Below are 15201 nucleotides of genomic sequence, written 5' to 3'. Positions count from 1 at the left end.
TTGTTTGCTTAGGCTTAATTGTTCCCGGATATTGAGAGGGTAAAGAAGGTAATTGTATGTTTGATTTTAATGACTCTTTTGGCCTGGGTTTAACATCCTCGCTGAAAAAATTACCAACGGACCCACAGGCACACAGGGTGTTTTGTTTGTTTTGGGGTTTGTTTTTTCCTCAAGAAATTCCCCTGGAGGTGAAAGGCAGATAAAATCCAGCTGTGCAGCCCGCACCCTTTATGCGAGTGGATGGTTCTCCGTCACTAACAGCGACATCACAAGCACAGAGGCTAGAAGGAACCCGGTCTGTGTGTCAGAGCAGGGCTGGCAGTAGCTGTGTCCTCGGCCAGCCAGAGGAGACTCCACACCCCTCCCCACTCTCGCATCCCCCTCTCGGCCCGCAGCCCCTGCCATCCGAACTTCTGAAACTGCTGTGGACAAGGGGCATCCTACTGGGGGCACCCACCTCCCCGACTGCCCAAGGTCAGAACAATTTTAACTGCGGCAGAACGTTCAGAAGTGCCTGAAATCAGCTACGTACATTTGTGAAATAGCTGTTGGGTGACAGCATCAAATCGTGCAGTCGACGTCCCCGTGCAGAGGGGAGGTGACCTGACCTCCACCCTCCCGCGCACTGGGGCTGGCCTCGCAGTCCAGTCTCAGGGCGGCTCGAACCCAGAGTCCGCCCAGCCCCGGACCGGACCGAGCGCCTCATCTGGGTCCTCTCCGCAGTACCCTGCGCAGGTGGCCGCCCCTCGCAACTCCCTCCTCCCTGACTCCACCCCCCCCCCCGCCCCTCCACCTGTGCCTCGCTGCCCACCCCACCTCCCCTCGGTTAATAGTTGGTGTAACCTAGGCGTGGGGAGGAGGAGGAGGAGACCCCCTTTGCCCATGTCGTGTCCCCCCCCCCCCCCCGCTTCTCTCTGGTAACCACTACTCTGCTCTCTGTAAATATCTACCTGTTTGTTTGCGTATGTCTACTTTTTAATACCTCTGAAGTTTAAGCTCAGCAAAATCTTCTTGGTTGTGAGAACACATGAACGATGTGATGATTCTTAGCCGTACCCATGACCCAGGGAGTTCCATCAGTTTGTTCTTCTGTGGTGTTTATGTTTACCAAAACAGTACACGTGCTGTGTTTAAGGTTGAGAAACGTTGTTCTCAATAACCTCATCCACCCCCACGGCTCCAATTACACCTCGAAGCTGTCAACTCCCAGTGCTATCTCCACCCCAGATCTCTCCACGGAGCCTCCAGTCCTGCAGGGACTGCTTCCTGCATGTTTCCAGTTGCCAGTCGCAGACCTGTCAGGTCTGAAGGGGAGCTCACCATGTCCCCAGCACCCTGCTCCAGTTTCTGCCCCATCACCCAGGCCAGGCGCTGGGGATGTCCCCTCGCCCTTGCTCTTCCCATGTTAGAGTCAGCTCTAACACAGCCCTACTGCCATCTTCTCCTCCCCATCACTGCAGGAGCTTCCTCAGCTCTGGCCCTCCCTCCACGGTCTTTTAGGAGATAACAGCCTCCAAACTGCCTTCCTTGGCTTTCAATTCTCCTCCTTCCACACTGTTGGAAAATGGCCCGTCTAAAATACCCTAGTGGCTCCTTAGTGCTTGTAGAATAAACTTTAATGTTCTCAGAACAACCATGGAAAGCTCATCCCAGTAGGACTCCTGCCTACCTTCTGTTTCTTTTCTTACCAGCCCACCTTCAAACTCCACTTTCCAGCCACCTTATTCCCCGAATCCTTCACACTCTCTCCCATTCGCAGACTTTTATATGCAGGGTTCCCTCTGCCTGGAATTCCTGCTCCCCACCTGGCTACATAGTGAACTCCTATTCTTCCTACAGAACCCAACTGAGTGTTACTTTCTGTGTAAAGCCTTGCCACACTCCTCCAGGTGGAAATAATTATTCCCTTCACTGTTTTCCTGCCACGCTTCCTACAGCCTTCTTTAAGCCCTTATCAATTTGTAAATTTAATTATTTGCCTATCTTCTCCTATAAATCATGACCTCTTTGAGTGTAGAAGTTGAAGAAGCATATATATCTGTGTTTCCCCAAATTCTTACACAGAGCCTGGAAAACAGCTGGTAGTGAATGAATGAAAGATGAACTCATGGTGCCTGCCGCCTTTTCCCAGCATTATTGTCCTCTCAAGTCCTCTGTGACATAATAGGATTGTCAGAGCAGTAAAGGATTGCAATATTTCTGTTATTAATTCCGTAATACTGCATAACAAATTACCCTAAACTTAGTGGCTTAAAAAAATCAATCATCATTTGTGATCTCTCTGTGGATAAAGCATTTGGACAGGGCACTAATCCTTTCCTCATGATGTCTGAGGCCTCTACTGGGAGATTCAGAGCCTGGGGGCTGGAACCATCCGAAGGCTCCTTTACTCACATGTTGACATTGACTGTCAGCTGGGGTTTAGCTAAGTTGTCAGCAAAAACACTTCCGTGTGGCTTCTCCATGTGACCTGAGCTTCCTCACAACAGAGTGTGTGGATTTCAAGGACAAATGTCCTAAGAGTGAGAAAAAAAATCAGATGGAAACCATATTGACTTCAATGACCTCGCCTTGGAAGTCCTACAGCATCACTTCTGCCACATTCTGTTGATCAAGGCAGTTACAAACGTCCATCCAGGTCCAAGGGGAGCAAACATAGAGCCCGTGTTTTGATGGGAGAGTGTTAATATCACATTGTAATAAGAACATGTGAGTCGGCACACACATTGGTGTGACCATATTTGGAAAATATCTGCTATGATCTTCTTCAAGGAGCACCCCCCTCTGCTGCTGTGTGGGCACCAGCCTTAATCTCGTGGGGCATTGGGAGCACATTATACAAATAACCCTAAATGGCTACCTGACTTGGTTGTGAACCTTTGTGTTATGACTCTCCAATGGAAGCTTTCCATCCTATTAGCAAGAGCCCCGAACTCTCAGGGACACACAACTGTGTTAGGAGGACTGAGGGAATTTTCAGGCTCTAGTGATTGAATTCACTCACCAAAGCCTGACTACTCTTTAGCAAACCTTACAGATGACCCAGATACATCCCCTGCCCTCCAGAAACAAATACACTCAAAACTACTTTTCCTGGCTACGCTGCACCAACATCCTTGAACCAAGTTAGTACACGCCCATCATCTTTTTCCCTTGAGCTGGATCCTTGGTTCCACCTGCATAGTGGACTCTGAGGATACGCCCAGTCATACCTGAGTCCAGGGACAAAGACATTTGAGGCTTCCAAGCTGAGGTTCCCTACCGCAAAAGGAAGAATTAAATACCCACCATAAAAATAAAACATAAAATATTATTCGTGACTAGAACGTGTTGACATCCTAGGACTCAGTCTCCTTGTGTGAGAAAACTACAACCTAGGAGCCAAATCCTGCCAGCAGCCTGTCTTTATAAATAAAGTTTTATTGAAACACAGCTATACCCATTGATTTAAAAATGGTCTATGGCTACTTTCATGTGGCAGATTTGAGGAGTTGCAAAGGTGACTCTGGCCTCACAAACCTCAAAAATTTACTATCTGGCCCTTTATAGATGAAATTTGCTGCCTTTTTCCAGAGACTAGACTAAATCTGTTTACTTGCTTGTGTCAATCACAGCAACTGCTGCTGATCATGCATCACCTGTGCGCCAGGCTCTGCCGGGAACCCCTGTACATGTTACTTTCAGCTTTACATAGAACCTCATCTTGCAGATGAAGAAAATCAAGACTTTTAAGAAGTAAAAGATTTGCGCAAAGCCACAACCCATCAGCGGTGGAATTCAAACTCAGGTCAGTATAATTCCAAAGGCTGGGCTCTTTTCTTCACACCTGCCAATAAAAGCATGGGGGAGAGACTCTCCTGCTCTCTGGCTGTCTGGGTGAGAAACAGCTGCTGTTCTTGCTGGGATCCAGGAGCTGCCCTACGAGGTGATCTTAGCCTAAGGAATCTGCACTCGGGCGAAGCGCTTTCCCCAAATGACAGCTTGCAATGGAGATGATCCATTACCCAGCAAGGCGGGGATCACGGAGGTTGCCCCTCGAAGGCAGAGGAATGAACAGAGAGAGATGGGCGACCGAAGCCCACGGCATGCACAGCCCAGACAGGGGACTTGGCACCACAGACACGGAGCCATGGAGACTCCACCACCTCCCTCAGAGCTTCGCAGTCTGGAGGGTTGCAAGTCATCTTGGAGGATCAGAAAGAGTCCAGTCAGGACAGGTGACTTTTATCTGGACGGCAGCCACTGCTGCAATGAAACTCCCATTAGCACTTGCCAAATTCTGTACCCCTCCGGTTCAGCCAGGAGCTGTCACTCTCAGTGTAGGTCTACATTCACCAACTCCAGACAGTTAGCCTCCTTCAGAGGTGGGAGGCAGAGATGTTTGGGGGCACAGGACACTAAGGACCACAGGGAATCTGTGTAGACATTCCCTGAGAACTCACGCATCACATCCTTATGACGCTAGGACCCGAGTCTGAGCTCTGCTAATGAAAAAAAAGGGAATTGCTTGTAATATACTGAGATATTTTTTGGTTATGGCTGTTTTATTTTTTAAATTCTCTCTCTTATTGAGCTCCCACCATGTACCAGTTCTAGGCATTGAGGATTAACCACAAATAAAGGAAAATTCCCTGCCAACAATAATAATTATTGAGGACTTACTCTATACCAAGCACGTCTCAAAAAACTACGCAGGCAGAAAGACATTTAAAACCCACAGCAACACTACAAGGTAGGTACTAGCTTTGTCTCATTTCACAGAAGAGGAAACTGAGGCACAGGAATGTTCATTCATGCAACAAATACATTACAGAGAGAGAGAGAGCGCCTACTACGTTAATATTCCCAAATAACTGGCATATATACAGCTGGAGTCCAAAAGCTTAAAAAATAAAAATGTCCTAATCATATTATTTACATACATTTTGCTCATTGTACCATCCCTGCTAAGAAAGCCATTTTACAGACGGTGAGATCTCAGAGAGGTTTAGGGATTTGCACAAGGTCACACAGTCAGGTGTGGCCTGCCTATCAGGGCAGTGCTTTCCGTGGAAGGACCAGACTAAAAGGTCCTTGAGGTAACTTTCAGGGTTTGAACCTGAGGAATCAATTGCACTGTGCCTTCCTCTCCCTCCCGGCGCGTGTCCCTTCACTGGGAGTCTTCCCCAGGTAGCTTCCAGCAAAAATTAAATGTTTTCATCAGCACACAGCAGACTTAGAAACCTCACCCCTAGGAGAGGTAGAGGCTGAGAACCAGCCACCTGGCTTCAGGGTTGCATAACTCTGCCTGAACCATCAGGATTGCAGAACTTCGACCCAGCAAAGAGGCTGAGTGTTCCCCTGGGACGGTCACAAAGGCAGAGCCATCACTAGGGCATGTCTGCCTCCTCCTGTGAAAGGCGTGAGGGCCTCTGACCTTGTCTGAGAGCCAGAGGGGGAGCAAGTCATCACCCACAGGGAGGAAGGAGACGCCCTTCCAGAGAGCTGAAAGTCTGGGAGTGAAGGCAAGCGGAGTGGGGAGTGAGGCACAGGATGCTTGGCCCCAGAGGGAGTGTGGCTGAAAGCAGCAGGTCTGGCTTCTTGTGCTGCTTGTGAGTATATTCTGGAAACTTCTGAGAGGTTCTCAGAATTGGTGAGATCAGCCTTCCAGGGGGCCGGAGGCCTGGCTCCCAATCCCAGCCCCTCCAAGGGATTTTACCGTGGATGAAACAATGCCAATCCCTTCAGGGTGAAAACAAACATATTAATGCCAGATGCCCGCTGAGGGGGCATTCCAAGAGCTGAGTGGGGCATCCTGGTGTAAGAGTCAATGTGCCCACTGTGCAACTCAGCTGTGAAGACCAGATGGATTCAGCTTAAGACCTCCAGTAGGGGTTTTCCAATCACCAATTTATTCAGGAAATATTTGTTGATTATCCACCGAAGGTCAAGCATCATGCCTTGCTGCTGGGGTTGCAAAGGGGAATAAGGCCTATTCCTGCTCAGATCTGCGCAGTGGACAAGCAGATGAACCACGGTGCGGGCTGAAGGCTGGGACTGAGGATGAGCAGGAGAAGGAAACCCTAACTCTGATGGGACTGGACTGGGACAAGAAGACCATCAACACTATTAATCCTCACAACGACGGAGCTGCCTAGTTGTGCTGGAGATTTTACGGCCACAAAGCCTAAAATATTTACTATCTGGTCCTTTACAGAAAAAGTTTGTCGACCGATGATGTAGGGGATGGATTAAAAGAGGGCAAAGGCTGGTGAGAAGGAGTTTTGTTAAGAAGCCATGCCAAAACTTTAAAAGCCATGGCAAGAACCTGAAAAGGGCAGGGGCAGTGGAGCTGGAGAAAAGGGAAAGGTGTCAGAAGAAGTGAAATCAACAAGACTTGGTGACTAACTCGATGTGGAGGTGGACTGGTAAGAGGATTCTAGAACAACTCCCAGTTTCTTGCTTGGGCAACTGAGCTGGTGGTGGTGCCAGTTGCTAAGACTGAGATGCCAAGAAGAAGAGCAGGTTTGGGAATGAAAAGGATGGCTCCAATCTGGACACGTAGCACTGGAACATCCCAGCAGAGATGGAAGATGGAAATGTGAGTCAGGAGCTCGAAAGAGTGATCTCCGCTGGACTCGTATACTGGGAGTTGTCAGTACACGATGCACAGATTACCCAGGGATGTGGAGTGGGACGAGAGATCACCAACAGTGGAAGCCCCAGAAAATCAGTGTTTAAGAATGGATGTAGGAAGAGGTACTTGGAAAGGAAATGGTGAAAGAGGTCCCAGAGGGGACAGGGAAAACTAAGAGGTTATTTGCTGAGCAAAGTCAGCCGGACAAAGTGAAACTTACGAGTGTTCATAAGGAGAATGCGCAGTGGGTTGTGGTCAGGGGCAGAAGGGAGAAAGGGTGAAAGTTGGAGAGATGCAAGGCGGCTGGAGATGTGTGAGCCTAGGAAGAAGTAGCCTCCTTTTCCGGCACACTTGTCACGCGCCAGATAACACCCTAAGTGCTTGAGTTCATTTCATCTGCACAACAGCCTCTCAAGGTAAGAACAGTAATCCCTCCTTTACACGTGAGAAAACTGAGATGTAGCTACTTAGCAACTCACTGGAGGTTATACTGCTGGCAAATGGTGTAGGGGCATTCTAACTCCCAAATCAATGCTCTGGAACCCCCTCAGGCGACACATCTCTATTCCACCCCCAAATCTTCACAAATACCAATTGTCACCAAAGACCGGCTCCAATGTTATGTCTTCTGGAATGACTTCCTCCTCACCTGTCCCTTTTCTGTGCTGGGTCAGCATGGCAGGGACCTGAGGCAGAACAGATCTGTAGATCACTAGTTCAGTCAAGAAATGATTTCAGAAGGAAATAAAAATCTGGAAATATTTGCAAGATGACTGAGCATCAAACCTGCTTTCCGCTCTCCATGCCACCCATCAGGAGCCTCAGCACTTTCCTCGTGGTCACCTCCTTAGTCCTGGACCCTTGGCCCCGCTGATTCTCTGACGCATTCCACCCCACCCACTTCTCCACTTTCTGCCTCTCCAGCCGCATTCCTGCTTGAAAGTTGACATTTACATTTGATGTGGCTGCTTGGCCTCATCTTCCCTGAGACACAGCTTTGGCTCCCCTTAAGTACAATGCAGGCTCTCTTGGCTGCCTCAGGCTGCCTTAGGCGACGTGTATTCTGAGTCCACTGAACCCATAAACTTTGCCCTACAAATTAGGACTGGAGAGCTCCCATTCAGCGTAGCAGCTCATGAAGAAGAGTAGCCAAAATGTAAATAAATCTCAAAACACGTGACACCAAGCTCCTACTAAATAGAGTTACGGAGTTACAGTTACTAATTCAACACAGATTAACCGTGCACCTGTCCTGTGCCACACAGTGCGCAGGGTCCTGAAGATTTAGAAGCCATGGTCTCTGCCTGCAAGATGCTCACCGTGTAGCAGAAGAGACAGAATCGAGCGTAACTCTCTGTGAGACACTGAAATGGGACAGAAGTCTTAACAGGAATACCGTCCAGTTTGCTGTCGTTGTAGATAAGCATTCACAGTCTGGTGCCTACTCTTCTAGCCTAATTTCTCCTCTTTCCCAGTGCTTCTTGAGCTCCCATGACACAAAATCTCTCCCCTTCCATGATCTTTCATAAGTCTGTGCATCTGTCCAGGCTCCAACCTCTGCTGGAAATGTCTTCTCTGCATCCCTCCCGCTGTCAAGTTCTCTCTTGGTCATCATGTAACTCACCGGTGAATGTCTCGGACAGCTAGCAAATCCTTAGTCAATCTGAAAAGATAAATTAAAGGCCCAAATCTATTGCCTACCTTTCTGTGAAGCCCTCCCTGATTTTCTCAAGCAGAATTAGTCATCTGCCTTCTCCCTAATCCCAAAACTCTTTGTTCACATCTTCAAAGCATTTAGTGCATGGTACTAAAATTATTGATTTCTTTGTCTCATGTCCCAACCAGCAGTTCCTGAAGAGTAAAGATAAGGTCTTAGATATGTTTGTATAGATCACTCACTTCCCTAACAACTTACCCCTTCCCTGAAATTATCTCTGCTTGATATATATTTTCTGCTCAATAACTGATTGATAAAGCAATCAATATAAAAACAAATGAATGAATCATGGATATGAAATATCATGCAGGCAAAAAGAAGAGAGGATTTATTCTCACTAGGGATATCAGAGAAGTCTACATAGAAAAGATGGCATAAGAATAGAGCCTTGATGGGGGATAGATATAGCTCAGTGGTACAGTGTGTGCCTAGCATGCACAAGGTCCTGGGTTCAATTCCCAGTACCTTCATTAAAAATAAATAAATGGAAACCTAATGACCTCCTCCCCACTCAAAATAAATAAATAAATAAATAAAATTTAAAAAAAATAAAGAACTGAGCCTTGAGAAATTATTAGAAGTGTGCCTACAAACAGGAGAGGGGAGGACACTCCAAGGGAGGAAACAGTGTGGACAAAGGGAAGGAGGCATGGAAGAATATGACACCTTCAGGGAATGAGACTACACTGATTCGGCTGAAACTAAAGAGCAGTGAGCCAATACGGCGCCGGACAGGAAGGTGGTGGTGGGGGGGGGGCGGTGTCAAATAATGATGGTCTTGATGGCCCCTCTGAAGAGTATAGATTTCATCATGGGGCCAGTGGAGAGCCACTGCAGGGGAGTGACATGTTCAGACGTGCATTCTAGAGAGATAAGTGTGAACCAATGATGGGTGAGAGATTGGAAGCCAGGAGACCCTTCCAAGGCTGCTGCCCTTATCCTTGTCTAGAAGATATATGGAGATCTGGACTAAGACAATGAGTGTGGAGGTGGAGAGGAGGGATGGTTTAAGATCTTTAGGAAGCGACTCAACAGGAGCTCTAATTTTGTAGGAAAGAAAAGAAGCTCAGACAGAGAGAGGAAGGGACTAAGGAGAACACGAACTAGAAGTAGAATCAGGCCCTGAGGTGGTCTGAATTGCCAAGGCAGCAGCTTTCCCGAAGGAAATGGTGCAAACTCAGAAGTCGAGAAAGTGTCGCTGTGAACAGGAGCCCAATCAAGGAAAAACTCCCTGCACATGTTACAGGAGTCACACGCCTGGTGAGGAAAGCTGGCTTCTCGGCTGAGGTTCATATTGAGCTGATCACCGAGAGCAGCACGTGCATGACTAACGACCTCATAACAGGCCCTTCCTCACGAGCTGTAACGGGAGCCGCGCTGGCAGATGTGACGGGTGTTCTCAGCAATCCTCAGGGAGTGACAACTGCAGAGCTCACTGACAAAAACAGGTGAGACTCACTCTTGAAGCATCCGAGCTGTTGGTGTCTGAGCACCCTGGGTTCCTCAAGCATCTGAAAGTTTCCTTTGCCTCTTTGGAAGGGTGATCCGAGTACCTTCTTGGCTGGGAGACCTTATGAGAGCCTGATCTCCCTGCTGGGGCTCGCTTTCCTTATCTGTAAAAGAGGGACAACAGTTCAAGCTACTTTGAAAGGTGATTGTGAGAAATTGATGAGAAAATGGATGTGAAGCAAATTCTCAGAGACCCAGGAAGTGCTAACACAGGTTCGAAGTTGGTAGTATTATTTTACAAACCAAGAACCATAACTGGCATTTATTTCTCCATATTTCTGAAAAAAAAAAAAGTGATCTGTTTCTGGGTGATTTGTGCAAACCATCCAAGGGGTTAGCAAAAAATTTCTTTTTCCTGATAGAGAATAATTTCTTCTCTTAAAAGGAAAGTGATGCTTTGCTAATGGCAAATGCATCAAAAAAAAGTTGAGCGTGTTCTTCCCAATGTCACTCAGAGACAAGAGAGCCACCAGCATCTGCGATGGCTCTGAATCAGCAGACGGCAAATGTTGCTGATCACGAGGCAAGGAGAGATGACTTCTGGGGCACATGTCCTCTCAAAAGGTTTCCGAAGGAAGCCGCCAATGGCTTGCCACGTCTCTGTAGGCACTTGGAAACCAAGAGGAGAAAGAAAACTTCAACATCCTAAAATGTGCCACCTCTGAATACAATTTGATACTTATGGGGGAAGAGTTGCAAACATGTAGAGTAGGGAGTGCTGGAGACATTGTTTTTAATGATTCACCAAGTTGTTTTTCCTTTGTGACGGCATTTTACACTCATGGGTTTGTCCAGAAAACACTTTGCATCTCTCTGTTCTCCGTAGTCCTCATACTAAGCCGTGAAGGTGACATTATTGTTATTGTTCTTGTCTCCATTTAAGAGCTGAAGAAACTGAAGCTCAGAGTGACATGCCGTCAATAGCAAGACTGCGACACTGACTCCCAGCTCACCGTCTCCACGTACGCCACCCAACAGCAAGCTCCCTAAGCGCAGGACCATGGCTTCTATTTCCCTTCACTCCTAAACTACTGCTCCAAGTAGAGACTAGTGAGGGCTTCCTGATTAAACTGTCTTCCTTGTTTGTATATGGAGTCATTCCATGCATACGTGGTGGGCACCAAATTGATGCTGCTGTGGATAATGAATAAATTATATGCAAACTAAACTCTGCTTGAAACCTGGTAGGAGAGGATGTGCGGGGAAGTAAGGGCAAGAGCCCACAGACATTTTGGACGGAACCCATAGGAAGAAACGCAAGCAGAAAATAGTATTTGAAGAGCGTGGTCCAGTAGCTGTTGCCAGTGAAGGAAGAATGCTGTTGGGATGACAGAGGGGGCCTTAGGCCACTTCCTTTAAGCCAGGGTCCCTCAGACTTTGCTGTATAGCAGAATCACCTGGAGAGCGACTGAAAAATGCAGAGGCCCAGGCTCTTTGAAGAAGGGTTGGTCCTCGGCCTTGGGGTTTTACCATAGTTCCCCAGGTGATTGTGACACTGGCCAAAGTTTGAGAACCACTGTTTTTTTGTGTTTTTGTTTTTTGGTTTTTTTGTTCATTTGTTTTTAATTTTTTGTTTGTTTGTTTTATTTTGTTGGGAGGTAGGTAATTAGGTTTATTTATTTACTTATTTATTTTAGTGGAGGCACTGAGGATTAAACACAGGACCCTGTGCACAAACGCGTACCTTCCTGAGGACCACTGTCCTAAGCAGAATTTTCTTAGGGATGAAACCCAATAGCTGCGACTCTGAATTTTCCCTGCTGCTTCCCTACCATGATAAAGGGAATGAGGCTTCTGGTGGAGGTCAGCAGTTGACCTCTGCCCTTTAGGAGTATTACCTGTGTGTGAATCCACAGGACTCAGTCAAGGTTGCCAATCTCCAACCACAGGCTTGAGGAAGGGAAGCTGGCAGGGGTGGAGCTCTCTGGATGCCCCATCACTGCTGTGGAGAATATTATTCCAACTACACGCTCATGACACCCTCCACAAGACACACTTTTGCCCTTTAAATGAAGTTTTGTTCAGTGAAAACTGACTAAGCCACCACCGGCTGGGTCAGAACCAGAAGGCAAACAGGCAAGTTCCCACCTTCAAGGGGCTCCCAGTTTGGTGGGAGAGACCAGAGCCCCATGGGATAATGTCGTCAATGCTGTAAGAGAGATGAGAGCCAGCGGAGGGAAGGCTCACTCAGACTGGGCCGGGAAAAGCTCCTAGAGGAAGTGACATTTGAAATGTACCAGCACACCAGGCAGGGAAGGGGAAGCAAGCTCTTGGTAGAGAAACCAGCTGGTGGCAAGTCCGGAGGGCTGCCCCAGGCAGAGCAGAGCTGATAGATGGGGGTGGCTGAGAGTCAGGGTGTAGGGGACAGAGAGCAGAAGAGGTGGGGCCAGATGTGAAGGGCCTTGAAGGCCGTGCAAGAGTTTAGGCTTACTCTTAACAAAGGAGAGCCTTCCCTTTCTGTTACCTTCCCCTCCCACTGATTCTCACTGCTTTTCTGTCCCCTTCTCCCCCCGTAGGACACTGGAGAAGAGAGAAAAGCAAAGGAGGAAGGAAGGGGGGTTGCAAAGGGAGAAAGGAGAAAGAAAGAGAGGAAGAGAGACATTGCAGTTCCTTTTTGTTGGCCCCACCTTGAAACGCTGTTGCTTGTGTTTTATAAGGAATTAGAAGTTTAATGATTTCTGGCTTCACAAGAGAAAAAAGTGCTGAACTTCAACCCAAAAGGACTGGGCCCAGCTCTGGGTGCCACAGTTTAGGTAGAACCAGTGGTTCCCAAACTCTTGACTTCAAGGGTCATCCCTCACCTGCCGTGGTTTTATTTAGTCTTGTAGCAGCTATTGATGGAGAAAATATAAAAGGGAAAAAAAACTCTGTTCATTCAGGAGCACTCTGGGGTAAATTTATGTTCATTCTATACGGTGGCATCCACACACTTGAAAGTTCACTATTGCACAATCCACATCAAAAGGCAAATAACACACATGGACACATATCTGTAATGTATATGAAAAGCCAGGGGTTGATGCCTTAATATGTAAAGAGCTCTTACAAATAAATAAATAAAAAGATCAACAACCCAATAGGAGAAAAAATGGATAGCAAGGGACATTTGCAATGGTGTTCACAGAAAAAGAAATACAAATACCTTAATTTCTCTCATAATGAAAGTATCTCTATGTAGGGAATATCATTTTTTAAAAAATCTGGTAGAGTAGCAAAGAGTAAAACATGTAATACTCAGAGAGCAGAAAGGATATGTTGGGAAAATGCCACTTTCATTCATCTCTGGGAAAACGTAAATGGAAACAAATTATTTGGAGGCCAATTTGACTGCAACTATCAAAATTTAAAAGATACTCTTACTTGCACAGAAATTCCACTTGTAGAAATTCCTGCTATGTATAAAATCACACATGTTCACAAAGCATGTCAAATGAGCTGGACTCAGAGTGCAACTTTATCTTTCTCACCCTGTGAACACGTTTACGCAGTCCTTTAATTCACAGAAAGTCTCTGTGGTTTCAAAGCACAGTCTAGTGTATTTATCAGAACTCTGAATACATTCCATTTCAAATTCCTCAGCTCAGACCCTTTCTCAGCTCAGGTCTGCTTTAAGCTTAGATGCCAGTTGCCGGGTAGAGAAGCAAGGTCATCTTTTGTCTTCCACCTCGCTTCCCCCCGCCACCCCAACCTGGGTCCCTCCCCAGGATGACCTAATTATCTCCTCCCACAAAAAAAAAAAAAAAAAAGAATTAAGTGCACCCCCAGGAAGGACCAGATAAAGAGGAAATAGTGGAAGGGGGCAGAGGTTCACCTGGCTGGCTCTGCAGCCCTCTGGGCTGGGGGCTTGTGTGGGTTTCCCAGAAATATCACCCTTGGGAACTCCCACTTGCAATTCCCTGGATGCTGGTAAGTCTCCCTCCTGCATGTGACTTCTAATTTCTGCCTTAGACCCTGGGCTTCCAATGGCCACCTCTTCTGTTCTTTCTGAAAGCCCACTGGAAAGAATCTCTTCCAAGATGTCTCTACTCTGTCTCTCTGCCTGGCCCCTTTTTAGATGCACAGAACACAGGTTCTTTTGCCAGCCTTTGCTGGTGGAAGGGTCCCTGCTCCCAGCGAGGTGCTCTCTCTCCCCCTCTGGCACCTCAGCCCAGCCCTGCCTCTCCTCACCAGTCTTACGCGCCTGAACTCGAGTCCCAGAGACTGATACCCTGATGCTGCGCTCTTCAAGAGTCCCCTCTTAGCTTTTCTCACTTGACTTAATCTGGCCCTCTCTCGTGGGAGACAAGGCTGGGGAGGGACAGGAGACACAGGAGACACACTGACAACACTCTCCAAAGGAGGTCTCCCTTCCTGGCCTCTCCAGCCTCTGCCCTTCCTGAAGGCTGGAGTCAGGGGACGGTCCGTGCTGGCAGGTCAGGGCGTACAATCTCCAAAGAGCCCAGCACCTCATTCAGGATTGCGGAGGGAGATATTCAGTCCTAACTGTATTGTGTTTAGGGATTTGGAGCCTCAGCCAGAAACGGGGACTAACAGATTCCCATTTCACCATCCTGTTATATACATGCACCACATATATCATTTACAACTCTGTTCATAATAGGAAAAAATAGCCTAAATGTCTGGTAAGTAAATTACTGAACAACCATATGATAATCTGCATGTCATTACAGGAAAAACTCTACATGATATATTATTAAGTTAAAAAAAAAAAGCAGAGTGCAGAACACTGTGGCCTCCCATTTGCGTGCGAGTGGTTTTAAAGGGATATTTTGTCATATACATGGTTATATCTGCACAGAAATTCTGGGAAGAAGGATGGTGAGCACATTATTTATTATACAACTTTCCGTGCTTCCTAAAATTTTACAGTGATGGGCTAGTTTTATAATTAAAAAACCTTATTAAGCTATTATTAAGAGAAAAATTAAAGACAAACATATTAGGTAAGTTTCCTTTTTAGAAAAGCACCAGTTTGATTTACAAAAGCAATAAGCTTTCATTCAAACAATATAGAAATACATAAAGAAAAAAAAAAAAAGAAAAGATCTACAGGACATACCTAGAAGGAAAGAAATGGAAATTATATACCTCATTAAATTTTTTAAGAATCCATCTCCCGCCCCCTCTTCTCTGCCCCGCGATGTTCGCACTTTAAACAGTTAAGTGCGCATCTTCTTCCAGGTGTTTCTCTATGACTTTACAACATGTATAATTTTCTTTACACCACAAATAGAATGGCGCTCTACAGAATGTTCTTTAGACTCATTTTTGTTTTAGCTTTAAAGTATACCTTGGACCACCTTCCAAGCCAGTGCACAAAGACCCACCCCCACTCTTCCTAGCCCTTCAAACAATATAA

The 15201-nt window shown here is 46.7% G+C and overlaps 1 long non-coding RNA gene across 1 annotated transcript; it reads left to right on the top strand.

The window, feature by feature from the left end:
- The first annotated feature begins 1392 nt into the window (after positions 1 to 1392).
- On the top strand, positions 1393 to 12450 carry LOC116663391. Its single transcript, XR_004319638.1, has 3 exons — positions 1393 to 1404; positions 2415 to 2419; positions 11445 to 12450. It is a non-coding gene; the product is annotated as an uncharacterized LOC116663391 (long non-coding RNA).
- Positions 12451 to 15201: the final 2751 nt, after the last annotated feature.

This window comes from Camelus ferus, chromosome 4 (assembly GCF_009834535.1).
Source record: "Camelus ferus isolate YT-003-E chromosome 4, BCGSAC_Cfer_1.0, whole genome shotgun sequence".
Taxonomy (NCBI): domain Eukaryota; kingdom Metazoa; phylum Chordata; class Mammalia; order Artiodactyla; family Camelidae; genus Camelus; species Camelus ferus.
This window is presented reverse-complemented; position numbering and strand designations above follow the sequence as displayed.